The following is a 13,370-nucleotide window of genomic DNA, read 5'->3' as shown; positions in this document are numbered from 1 at the left end:
GAAATCCTCATTCATTTAGAACCAATGTTTCAGCAGAAGACTATATGCAGAGTTCTCCCTTTAAAACTACCTCCAACCAAAAAACAGTTTGAATATGTATTGCCATTCAAACTTTTTTTTGGTTGGAGGTAGTTTTAAAGGGAGAACTCTGCATATAGTCTTCTGCTGAAACATTGGTTCTAAATGAATGCATTGTGTACATATAAAGTTTACCTCTGGTACATTGTAGTGGATAGAAAAGACTCCCATCTATATCTGTAGTAGCACCTCTATCTTTCTCCTCATGCTGATGCCTTGCAAGTACACCCTCAGTAGTGTGTCCTCCCCTCCAGCCTGGTGCCCTCCCCTGCCCCTCCCTCCCCTGCCCTCTGCCTACCTGGATCATATTACATCTCTTTTCACAGTTGGTAGGAGAGGGGGAGAAAGAAGAACTGCTGCAGCCTGTTTTATCATGTCTGTTTCCTATAAATCTTATTCCACATGTATGTCTGCCTGTCTGGATTAGATTAGATCTCTTTTCACTGTGGCTGTGGGCTGGGAGCAGGGTATGGGGGTGGAGTTATTACCCCAATTCCCCAGCATCCTTTGCACCTATGGTTTAGAAAGAAAAAATGGCCTGGGCTATAGGGCTATTTTTGAAGCGCTTTTATATAGTCTTTCTGAGCGATTTTCACTTAGAAAAGCACTTTGTGGCTGGGTAGTGTAATGGTTAAGGGCTCTGCCTCTGACACAGGGTTCGAATCTTGGCTCTGCCTGTTCAGTAAGCCAGCACACCTATTCAGTAGGAGACCTTGGGCAAGACTCCCTAACACTGCTACTGCCTATAGAGCGCGTCCTAGTGGCTGCAGCTCTGGCGCTTTGAGTCTGCCAGGACTAAAGCGCGATATAAATGTTCTGTGGTTGTTTGTTTTCTGGTGCCGAAAAAGATTTACAAGAAGGGCCAAACAAAAAATTACAATACTCCTTTTTAAATGATTTAGTCAGTGTTTGCCCATTGTAAAATCTTTCCTTCCTCACCCCCAGGGCCAGTTCTAGACTTTTTGCGGCCAGAGGCAAACTTGTGAGATGCCGCCACCCTCCCCCCTTGTAATAATAATTCCCCCGAATAGGTAGCCTGGAGGGGGTAGTGGCAGAAAGGGGGCGGCGGGACTCACCCCTCCCTCACCTGGGTCCCCCAATCTGTGCTCCTCCTCCAGCTATTAAGCGCAGTGGGCGGGATGACTCACCTCTTCCGCATTACAGCGTGCGTTCCACTCTTGTCACTTCCTGCAATGCCGTTCACTGCACTGTAAGTACAACCTTCCTCCCTGCCGCTGTGCCCTCTGCCCCCCCTTCCTGGCTGTTACCCCCTCCAGCGCCATGCCCCCCCCTTCCATGGCCAGGCTGTCCCCCCCCCGACTTTGCCGCCTGAGGAACCTGCCTCACTCCGCCTCATGGGCGGCCCGGCCCTGCTCATCCCGATTTACATTCTGAAATTTATCACAGGTGATGACATCTTAAGTCCTGTCAGCTGCAGCTCTGTTGAATGTTTGTCTCTCAGAATTCCGAAGCCAGTACAAAATGTACCTGCTCTCCCAGAATGCTCGGGGGCTGGGCTTGGGGAGAGAAGAGGGCATAGCCCTGTCCCCTTTCAGAGAAATGCTGTGGTGCCTCTGTGGCACTCTCCATCTTGGATAGAGTAGAGAGGATGCGATATAACTTATCTGAAAGGGGGCCGGTGACTTTATAGTATCTTTAAGGGAGCCTGAACCAAATAGAATTATTTAAAATATTCACATGATGTACCTGCAAATTAATATCTCACAATTAGTTCCTCTCAGGAGCTCACCATTTTCTTTTTACAATGGTTCCTTCCAGTTCTGACAAGATTTTGTCGGAAATGAAATATATTGGTTGCCGTCAGTTACATATTAGTTGCTGTCAGTTATAACTGAAAGGACAACTGATGAGCAAGGTAAAGTCCATATTTCCCTATGGTTCAAGTGGGCAATATTACACTTTAACAGTGTGCTGAGTAGAAAGCTGTTATGGGGTAACAGCCATTTTAAAAATGGACGACGGAGAACTCCATTGGTCACAGTGGACAAATAGGACGTGGGAAAAAAGAAAGAGATTGATGAGGTAGGTAAGTATGACGGGAGGTGAGTATGACATGTGTATGAAAATGTGGAAATGAAAGAATGGGTACATATTATAATCTTGTTCTATACCCACATATCCCATAAGTTTCTAAGCTACCCTGACTGCGATGGGTACATTGGTTGATACAGACTCAATTATGCACAATATATATTATCTGTGATCAGTAGATGGATCTTTTTTTAAGCCTTCAAAGTTACTACTGAAACATATGAGGACTGTATGCAATTTGAACTGGTTATGAATTTATATTATAATACTACTTGTCATTTTTGTACCACACGATTTTCAAAATAAAGATTTAAAAAAAAAAAAGAAAATGTGGAAATCGACAGAGGCGCCAAAAGAATAAAAGTAGCTAAAAGTTTTTAAAAAATGGGGGAGGCAGTGGTGTACTTACCTCCTCCAAGTAGACACAAAAACAGGTTGCTATTATATCAACAAGCAAATGTATTCATATATACACTCCAAAGGGTCAGAGCAACGCATTTCACAGGTGTGGCCCCACTTCATCAGGCAACAGGGGGTGGAGCATACAGCAACAAGTGTCTATGTCTCAGCCTAGGGCCTATTCTTTTGGCACCTCTGTTCATTTCCACATTGTTCGAATCCACCCATGGTGGAAGGGTGTTAACCCCTTGTTTCCAGATATACAGAGAGAGACTTCTTAAAGCTAATGTAACCCCATTTAAAAAAAAAAAAAAAAAGTCAGATACTCACCTAAGGAGAGGGAAGGCTCGGTCCTAATGAGCCTTCCCCCTCCTCTCCCGGTGCCCTCCATGCTGCGCTGGCTCCTCCTTTCTTATCCCCCGCTGAGGGGACTTCGGAAGTCTTTGGGAACTCAGCCGAGTCTTCCTGAAGAAAGGCGGCGCACACACGAATGCATCATAGAGGGCGCGTGCGCAGTGTAGAGCGGCCCGCCTTCGGGAGGACTCGGGCTCCCGAAGCATTTCCAAAGCCTCCCTTCAGCCGGGAGACAGCGGTATTTGACCAAAATGGTCGAATACTGCTACGAGGGAGCCAGGACAGCAGCGGGCACCGGGAGAGGAGAGGGAATACTCTATGGGACCCAGAGCCTCCCTCTCCTTAGGTGAGTATCTGACTAATTTCTTAAAAAAAAAGATTCCCATTAGCTTTAATCCTAAATGGGGACAGATCTAATCTCCCCACCTGCATTTACAGTGAATGCCTTAGTGGTAACCCATGTTTGTGAGTATAACTTTACATACTTGTCACATTACCCACATCAATCCAGTACATACTGCACTATATTGGGCTCTCGGTGTTGTCACTCGTTTTCTCGTATGACGTGTTTATGTTTATTTTGACTTTTAATTTTCAGTTCAGGTTTGCTTATGAACAATCACCATCGTGCGGCGTTTGAGTGATATACTAGTATCATTTCATCAATATAGAAGGAAATTGGCGTAATCAGGGTTTGGGAGAGCAGACATATTCCATGCTGATAGTATCATTGGTGGTAAGTGTATTCAGGAGCACCCCAACGCCGCATAGCAGCACACGGCACAAGAATAAGCATGATTAGCATAATATGTTTCAGTGGACCTTAATGAATGGCTGTTAGCAGTGCTTATGCAGTTTTATCTGCCACTAAAGAGATTAACGCAGAGAGTCTCCACTCAGAGCAGAGAATTCCCTCAGCCTCCCTGTCATACCTTATTAAGAAACCCTCAAAGCATTATTACAGCGGCTTACACAACGCAGCGTCCGGGGTTATCCGGCGTAGGGCGCATGTATCACTGACAATTTAACAGATGGGTCCTCGCCAGTCTCGGCTATAATCAATAGTAACTTATAATATTAATCTACTAAAAAGCACACCGTGAAGGACTCGAGGTGATAACACTTACAAGAAAATTCTGCGCTTTGTTTTCTTAAAATACATTTAAACTATTTTATTATTCCGACATTAAAGATTCATGGCGGGCGGCGTAATCCCCCAGCACCTCCTCGCGCCCGCAACAGCATGAAAAGCTCTGTTCTCGCGCTTATTACGGGGGAAAAATATTCAAGCTGGAGCACTTGATACACAAGAGCTCTAGTCATTTCCACAAATATATTTAAATTATACCATATCCTGGCAGAGATTAAGATATTTCAAATTACACATTATCTCCGAGAACAACCGGGGAACGAAATTGTCTCTGATTGTTTCCAGTCGATTTCGGTTATGCTTCAGTAGTCCTTTTTACTAAGAAAATGAAGGGGAAGTACACATGGAATTTGCATTTCTAGCCCTTCTAAATGGTAGCGTGTTGTGCATATTATTTGATTTTATTTTCCAACAAGAGGGAGCCTGTGAGATTTTGTGTAACTAAAATGCGTTTTTAACATGTCTGAGTTCACAAGTCTGATAGCTTAAGGGGGAAAAATGTGTTCCTGTGCCTTGAGGTCCTGGTGGAGGTGGCCTGGAGCTGCTCATTTCTTTGCCATGTACTCATTTAATTCATTTTTGGTCAGCTGCTCCCACTTAGCAGCCTTGCTTTTGGTGTATATGTATATGCAGAGCTTCTGTTTGGGTTTAAGGTGCGTTTGCAGTTTCTGGGGGGGCTCAGCGCACCTCTGCTTGGAGGCCATTCGGAGGCGGCCTGGTGTTGCGCTGATCCACCTTTTGCGCAATTTTCAATTTTACTTGGTGGTGAACCCAGGCTATGCATATACATAGGTTAGGATTTAGTTAGTGTTAGGTCCCCTCCCATCGAGGATGACTTCTCTGCAGTGGGAGGGATGAGTACTTAACAAGTTGCATGCAAGCTGTTACAGGAAACCAACATCCTCCAGTGGTAGACAGGTCATGTGTATGCTAGGTGTGTATTTTATCCCACAAGTGGGGCTTGCACTCTCTTGCAGGTAGGCACTTATCTATTTTTAAGTAGCGCTGCTCATTTTTTTACCATGTACTAATTTAATTATTTTTGGTCAGCTGCTCCCACTTAACAGCCTTGCTTTTGGTGTATATGCAGAGCTTCTGTTTGGGTTCAAGGTGTGTTTGCAGTTTCTGGGGGGTTCAGCGCACCTCTGATTGGAAGCCATTTGGAGGCGGCCTGGTGATGCGCTCATCCACCTTTTGCCTGTATGGGATTCAACTGAAGAAGTTGTAGCCTGGCCGAGAGGGTTCATTGGCTATTCTCATTGCTCTGGAGCGTAGTCTGGAGCTGTAGAGGAGGTCAAGTTGGGGAAGGGGTTTCCCAATGATTCTCTCCACCGATCTGATGACCCTCTGTTTGTATCTGTTGCTGGCAGGGAGCTGGGGTACTAGACCAAGATGGATGAACAGAGGACATAATTAATAGTGGCAGAGTAGAAGGACCTCAAAGTTACCAGGCCATACCAAACTTCTTTAGTTGGCTGAGTAGAGGCGATGTTGGCCTTCCAGTTCAGATCGTTGGAGATGGTTGTGCCCAGAAGGCGGACCCGGATACTCTTTTGACTTAAAGAGACTCTGAAGCGAGAATAAATCTCGCTTCAGAGCTCATAGTTAGCAGGGGCATGTGTGCCCCTGCTAAAACTGCCGCTATCCCGCGGCTAAACGGGGGTCCCTTCACCCCCAAACCCACCCCCGCAAGACTTGGTCGTCATATTCTCTTCCTGGAGGCAGGGCTAACGGCTGCAGCCCTGCCTCTAGTCGCGGAGGTACGCGTCTGATAGACACGCGGGAGGAAGGGCTGCGGCGGTTAGCCCTGCCCCAATGCGGAAGCGCTCCCCGGCTGTACGGAGGGGATTTGGTGGTGAAGGGACCCCCGTTAAGCCGCGGGATAGCGGCGTTTTAGCAGGGGCACACATGCCCTTGCTATCTATGAGGTCTGAAGCGAGATTTATTTTCGCTTCAGACTCTCTTTAAAGGGACACTTAAAGTGAACCTTAAGCCAGAAAAAAAAATGAGTTTTACTCACCTGGGTCTTCTACCAGCCCCCTGCAGCAGTCCTGTGCCCTCGCAGCCACTCACTAATCCTCTGGTCCCCCGCTGCCAGCTAGTTTCGTTTTTGCCGACAGGCCCGTCAGGACTGGCCACGTGTAGCTTTTTCCGCATTCCCGAATGTAATTAGCGCTATTGCGGGTCGCAACGCGTATAAAAATACGCGTTGTCGCATATCTGTGCGTGTGTAATACGGCAACGCGAGGGCACCGGACAGCTGCAGGGGGCTATTAGAAGCCCCAGGTGAGTAAAACTATTTTTTTTTTTCTGGCTTAAGTGTCTCTTTAAGTCAAACAAAAAAAAATGAGTTTAACTCACCTGGGGCTTCCAATAGCCCCCTGCAGCTGTCCGGTGCACTCGCCGTCTCCCTCCGATCCTCCAGGCCCCGCCGGCAGCCACTTCCTGTTTCGGTGACAAGAGCTGACAGGCTGGGGACGCGAGTGATTCTTCGTGTTCCCAGACACATTAGCACCCTCTATGCTGCTATATGGTATATTATATATGCTATAGTAGCATAGATGGTGCTATTGTGGCCAGGAACGCGAAGAATCACTCGCGTCCTCAGCCTGTCAGCTCCTGTCACCGAAACAGGAAGTGGCTGCCGGCGGGGCCAGGAGGATCGGAGGGAGGCGGGGAGAGCACCGGACAGCTGCAGGGGGCTATTAGAAGCCCCAGGTGAGTAAAGCTCATTTTTTTTGTTTGACTTAAGTGTCCCTTTAAGTGCTGTCAATGTAAATTGGAGGTTGAATGGGAGAATTCTTCCTGAAATCAATGATCATCTCAACAGTTTTGGCTGTGTGGAGGACCATCTTGTTCTCTTTATACCTGTGGCATAATCTATCAACCTCCTGATGGTAGGCCGGTGTGTCATTCTTGGTTATGAACCCATCAATGATGGTGTCATCAGCAAATTTGATGATTTTTGACAGAGTTTGTAGTAGATGTCCAGTTGTTCGTAAAGAGGGAGAACAGGATCTGTAACAGGATGCAGCCTTGTGGGGCTCCAGTGTTGGGGGCCCTCGGTGGAGAGGGGATGTCGCCCAGTTTAACAACTTGAGAGAATGTGTGAGAAAGTCTGTGATCCAGAGACAGACGGTGGGATGGACATTGAGTTCCGAGAGAATGTCATGTAGTATGCGGGGACAGATAGTGTGAAAGACCTAGGTAAAGTCCAGAAGGAGAATCCTAGCGTACGCATCCGGTCTTTCCAGGTGGTCAGTAATAAGCTCCAGGCAGATGTTGATGACATTGTCAGTGGACCTGTTTGCTCTATACATAAACTTAAAAAAGGGTCCAAGAGCATCATTGTTGACTGCTTAAGAAGGGTCAGGTCTCCATGACTACAGAATAAATCACCACAGGGCTGAAGTTATTTAAAGGGGTTCTGTGGAGGTGCTCAAAACATAAAATCCGACACCTACCTGGGGCTTCTATCGGGCCTTTGCAGCTGTAATGCACCACGCTGTCCTCCTCCGATGCGCCGTTCCTTGCCACCGGTCCCGGTCTAATATTGGTCTAAAAAGACGAATAGTGCTCGCTCCCGCGCGCGTCATCGGGAGCTTACTGCGCAGGCACAGTATGAAGTTTTTTTGTACTGAGTCTGCGCAGTAAGCTCCTGATGCGAGCTGCAGTGTAATTTGTCGCATGATTACACCGGGACCGGCGGTTGGGGAACAGAGCAGCGGAGGAGGACGGCGTAGGACATTACAGTGGCAGGGGGCTGATTAAAGCCCCAGGTAAGTGTTGTTTTTTATCTTTTTAACCCCCTCCACAGAACTCCTTTAAGGTTGGAGACACCTTGCTTTTTAGGGAATCGATAATGATGGACATCTTAAAGCACATGGGGACCTTGCCTTTGTAAAGGCATGTTGCTACATAGCGGTGGTTGGAGTTCTCCCTCAAATTAAACTTACCCTCGATGCAGTACCTAAACATTCAACATTATATTGGGACTTAAATTGAAGAAATTTCTCTCAACATCTAAGTCTTCATTGACCCAAGAAAGGAAAGAGCTCTAGCCTATCAAAGCCATTAGCTGCTAGTCAATCAGCTGGAAAACTAACAGAAGATTTGATTGGTAAAATTGCTCCTGGGTCAGTGTCATTCTGCACATTAGCGGGATTTTTGTTTTTTTTGCACAACTCTCCTGATGAATCGGAACAGCAGAACTCGGATCAGAAAGACGTGGAGGTCGTGAGCTCTAGCCAAAAAGCCAGGTCCTTCATGCTGCTGAAAATTTGACAACATAATTTTTGTTATGCTTCAATTATGCTTTTAACCAAAAAATGAATGGAAAGTACAAATCATATTTGGATTTCTAGCTCTTGTAAATGGAATGGAGTGTTTATTATTTCACATTATTTTTTTTTTCCACTTCAATAAGAACAACGTACCTTAAAAGCAGGAGAATTTGTTTGGAACGTAATGCATTTCCAGCCCATCCGTTTCCAAGTAAACATCACATCAAGGCCCAAAATCCTAGCCGACTCTATTGTGCCGAGCTCTCGTCTTTATAGTTAGAGAGCTCTACAAGTCAGAGGGCGAAGGATTACAAAGACGTTTGATGCTGGTGAGTGCTGGTTCATCTGGTTCACAGTGTTGCTCTCCACGGCCCGTAACCCGTGATCACAAGCTGTTTTTCCTGATCACAAGGTCGGATTCCGAATTCGTGATCGCCTCTCGATTACAGATTCAGTTCTGAATGCACTCGTGATCGTGGTCCAAATCTGGCTCGTGGACACGGATTTAGCTGTGATCACGGCCGTGATCAGGGCTGGATTTACCATAAGGCATTGTAGGCACGTGCCTACAGGTGCCTGATGGTGGAAAGGCAGCTCACTCTCCTCACTGAGCGCCTCCCTCCCTCCTTCTCTATGCAGAGTCCCAAGCAGAGTGTAAATGAGAGGTTGTCACTCACCCAGCACCCGGCATTCCACTGATGAGATCTCCCTTAAGTCGTGGGAACCACTACTGAGGTTCCTCTAGCTATATAATACTTGTGGGCACCTCTAGCTACTTATTATTGAGTGTAGTTCTGCCTACCTAATGCTAAGTGACAGCTGGGACAGCTAGAACACTTGTGGGCCGGTCCGGTGGGGGTTTGTAGGTCCGTGGAGGGCGGAGTCTAAGGTGCCAGGACATCTGTGCCTATAGGCTCCTGTGAGGTAAATCCGGGCCTGCATGCATGGAGGGCGGAGTCTAGGGTGCCAGGACATCTGTGCCTATAGGCTCCTGTGAGGTAAATCCGGGCCTGCATGCATGGAGGGCGGAGTCTAGGGTGCCAGGACATCTGTGCCTATAGGCTCCTGTGAGGTAAATCCGGGCCTGCATGCATGGAGGGCGGAGTCTAGGGTGCCAGACCATCTGTGCCTATAGGCTCCTGTGAGGTAAATCCGGGCCTGCATGCATGGAGGGCGGAGTCTAGGGTGCCAGGACATCTGTGCCTACAGGCTCCTGTGAGGTAAATCCAGGCCTGCATGCATGGAGGGCGGAGTCTAGGGTGCCAGACCATCTGTGCCTTTAGGCTCCTGTGAGGTAAATCCGGGCCTGCATGCATGGAGGGCGGAGTCTAGGGTGCCAGGACATCTGTGCCTACAGGCTCCTGTGAGGTAAATCTGGGCCTGCATGCATGGAGGGCGGAGTCTAGGGTGTCAGGACATCTGTGCCTATAGGCTCCTGTGATGTAAATCCGGACCTGCATGCATGGAGGGCGGAGTCTAGGGTGCCAGGACATCTTTGCCTATAGGCTCCTGTGATGTAAATCTGGGCCTGGCCGTGATTATAACCTGAAAACCCACCGACAGTGGTGCTCAGCAGAGCTCGAATATTCGAGTAGCTCGAATATTCGAGCTCTTTTCCCGCTATTCGAGCTCGGAATTCGAGCTCCGAATAGCTGTAGCTATTCGAATGGGCTATTCGCGTACACTCGAATAGCCCATTCACTATTCGAGCTATTCGAGAAAACGGCGCTATTCGAGCTCGGTACCGAGCTCGAATAGCGTCATAGCCCAGATTGATGTCCTTAGAGCCAATCAGAGGGCTCCCAGGCCCTCTGACGGCAGCCAATCACAGAGGGGGACCCTGGCCAGCCCCTACCCTATAAATAGCGGCCGCCATGTTCCGTTTCTCCGTCCTTGCCTGAGACTTGCATAGAGAGAGAGTTGCTCCTTTGTGCTTTGGCTTAGCAAGAGCTTTATTGTGGTCATTTACCTAGCGTTTTTGCTCACATACACCTCCTATACACACCTATATTGTTGTTAGTTAGTTAGACATTGTATTTTAGTTAGTAGCTTTTGTGTTACAAAGAGACAGGCCAGCTGCTGCAGGCTTACAGCTTTAGGCCTCAGGGCCTGCCTGTGTGGGCAGCTGTCCTCCTGTCCTCTGTTTATTTCTCTCTATTCTATACCAGTATTTCTGCTGTCCTTTACTACTGATTGTATTAGTATTGTAGTTATATACTGTAACTGTACTAGGACACTCACTGTCACTGTTCATAGGCTACTAGCTGCTCCTGCGTGTGTGCACTCACTGTCTGTGTACACACTACACACACTCTATTTCCAAGTTCTGATAACTGATTGATTATTGTAATTGAATATTGTAATTAGTTAGTTGTACTCACTGTTACTACTTACTGTACTAGGAGTCTAGGACACTCAGTCACTGTTCATAGGCTACTAGCTCCTGCGTGCGTGCACTCACTGTCTGTGTACACACTACGCACACTCTATTTCCTTCTGATAACTGATTGATTATTGTAATTAGTTAGTTGTACTTACTGTTACTACTTACTGTACTAGGAGTCTAGGACACTCAGTCACTGTTCATAGGCTACTAGCTCCTGCGTGTGTGCACTCACTGTCTGTGTACACACTACACACACTCTATTTCCTTCTGATAACTGATTGATTATTGTAATTAGTTAGTTGTTTGTACTTACTGTTACTACTTACTCTTACTGTACTAGGAGTCTAGGACACTCAGTCACTGTTCATAGGCTACTAGCTCCTGCGTGTGTGCACTCACTGTCTGTGTACACACACTACACACACTCTATTTCCTTCTGATAACTGATTGCTTATTGTAATTAGTTAGTTGTACTTACTGTTACTACTTACTCTTACTGTACTAGGAGTCTAGGACACTCAGTCACTGTTCATAGGCTACTAGCTCCTGCGTGTGTGCACTCACTGTCTGTGTACACACTACACACACTCTATTTCCTTCTGATAACTGATTGATTATTGTAATTAGTTAGTTGTTTGTACTTACTGTTACTACTTACTCTTACTGTACTAGGAGTCTAGGACACTCAGTCACTGTTCATAGGCTACTAGCTCCTGCGTGTGTGCACTCACTGTCTGTGTACACACACTACACACACTCTATTTCCTTCTGATAACTGATTGCTTATTGTAATTAGTTAGTTGTACTTACTGTTACTACTTACTCTTACTGTACTAGGAGTCTAGGACACTCAGTCACTGTTCATAGACTACTAGCTCCTGCGTGTGTGCACTCACTGTCTGTGTACACACTACACACACTCTATTTCCTTCTGATAACTGATTGATTATTGTAATTAGTTAGTTGTACTTACTGTTACTACTTACTGTACTAGGAGTCTAGGACACTCAGTCACTGTTCATAGGCTAGCTCCTGCGCGTGTTTGCGCGTGCGTGCACTCACTGTCTGTAGTGTACACACACTAAATTTACTTGTGATTACTACTGATTATTGTAACTGCTAGTTGTACTTCCTGACTGTTACTACTTACTTACTGTACTAGGGACACTCACTCAGTCACCTCACCCACCAACCCACTCCATTAAAGTACCCCACTTTTCAACCGCCCTTTTAAAAACTTTTGTCTATACGCCCAAAACATCGAAGATGTCTGGAAGTGGCAGCCAGCGCGGTTTGGGCAAGGGGAAGGGCAGCAAGGGAATCAGGAGGAGAGGGAGCAGCATTGTGGCAAGCCGCGGGCGCGGGCGCACCACCATGCACAGTTCCGCAGCAGCAGCGTCAGTGGCTAACATTCCTCCCATAGCCACTGGCCGTGGACGCCTTGGGCGTCGCCCAGCAGGAGCATCTGCAACTCACGCTGCAGAGACACAGCAGCAGCAGCGTGTAGCACCTGCTCCGATTTTCCTCCAGCCGGGTCGGAAACGTCCCATTGAGGAAAAGCATGCAGACACTGTGGTGCAACTCATGACGGAGGATGAGCAGCCCGCCATCAGCTCTGCATCTGAGGCCTCCACCCTCACCACCACCACCACCACCCCTGTTCGCAGCAGCCGCCCAGCAGGGTCTGGGGAGGAGGCCAGTTCACCGTCACTCGCCGACCTGTCATTCAGCAGTCTTTTGACCCCAGGCATCATGAGTAAATTGTCTGCTGTTGTTGGCGATCTTGAGGAGGAGATGCTGATGGGCACTTTGGGGGATGAGGGATTGGACAGCAAGACTGTGGCGACAGTCAAGCAGCCCATCCATGCATCAGGAGAGGAGTTTGGGGGGTCCTCATCCCAGCAGGACATGTTTCAGGAGGGGGAGGATGTTGATGACCCGGTGACAGACAGAGACTGGGTGCCACCACCTCCAGGGGATGTCGTCCTCAGCAGCTCTGAGGAGGAGGAGGAGGATGCTCTTGTGGGCCTTGCAAGGAGGCGCATCATTGCAAGCATTGGCAGCAGCAGTAGGCAGGTCCCACAGCCTGCTGGTGTCTCAGGCTCAGCAGCAGCAGCAGCAGCAGCATCTGCCAGTACCACCACCAGCCGCACCCAAACCCCCCAAGCCCCCCCCCCCAACCACCACAGGGAGACAGGCAGCAGCGCTTCCATGCCATAGGGGGATGTTTCTGTCACCAATCTGGCGCTTTTTCACCATGCCCACAGTGTACAGCAAGTACGCCACTTGCAACCACTGTCAGCGGAAGTTGAGCAGAGGTGCAGACCCCTTAAAGTTCTGCACCAGCTCGCTCATCAACCACCTTGCTGCGAAACATTTCCACCAGCATCAGGAGTTCCAGAGGCTGAAGGCATCTGGTGCTGGCAGTGGCACCACACCCATCACTGCACAGCCTTCAGCAGCAGCAGCAACAGCAGCCACCCGCCCTCCTGCTCCTCCAGCAGCACCAGCAGGAGTGCGGAAACGCACTGCTCCTCCCCCCTCTGCAACTCCTGCCGCCGACACTGAGGCCTGTTCTGGCAGCCAGTCCTCAGTGGCCTCCTCCGCTGTGTCTGCTGATTCCCGTGCCAGCAAAAGGCCACGCCAGAGCCTTTTGAGCGAGTCCTTC

The sequence above is a fragment of the Hyperolius riggenbachi genome, chromosome 10 (genome assembly GCF_040937935.1).
Source record: "Hyperolius riggenbachi isolate aHypRig1 chromosome 10, aHypRig1.pri, whole genome shotgun sequence".
NCBI lineage: Eukaryota > Metazoa > Chordata > Amphibia > Anura > Hyperoliidae > Hyperolius > Hyperolius riggenbachi.
The sequence above is the reverse complement of the archived record's forward strand: the minus strand, read 5'-3'. Positions refer to the sequence as shown.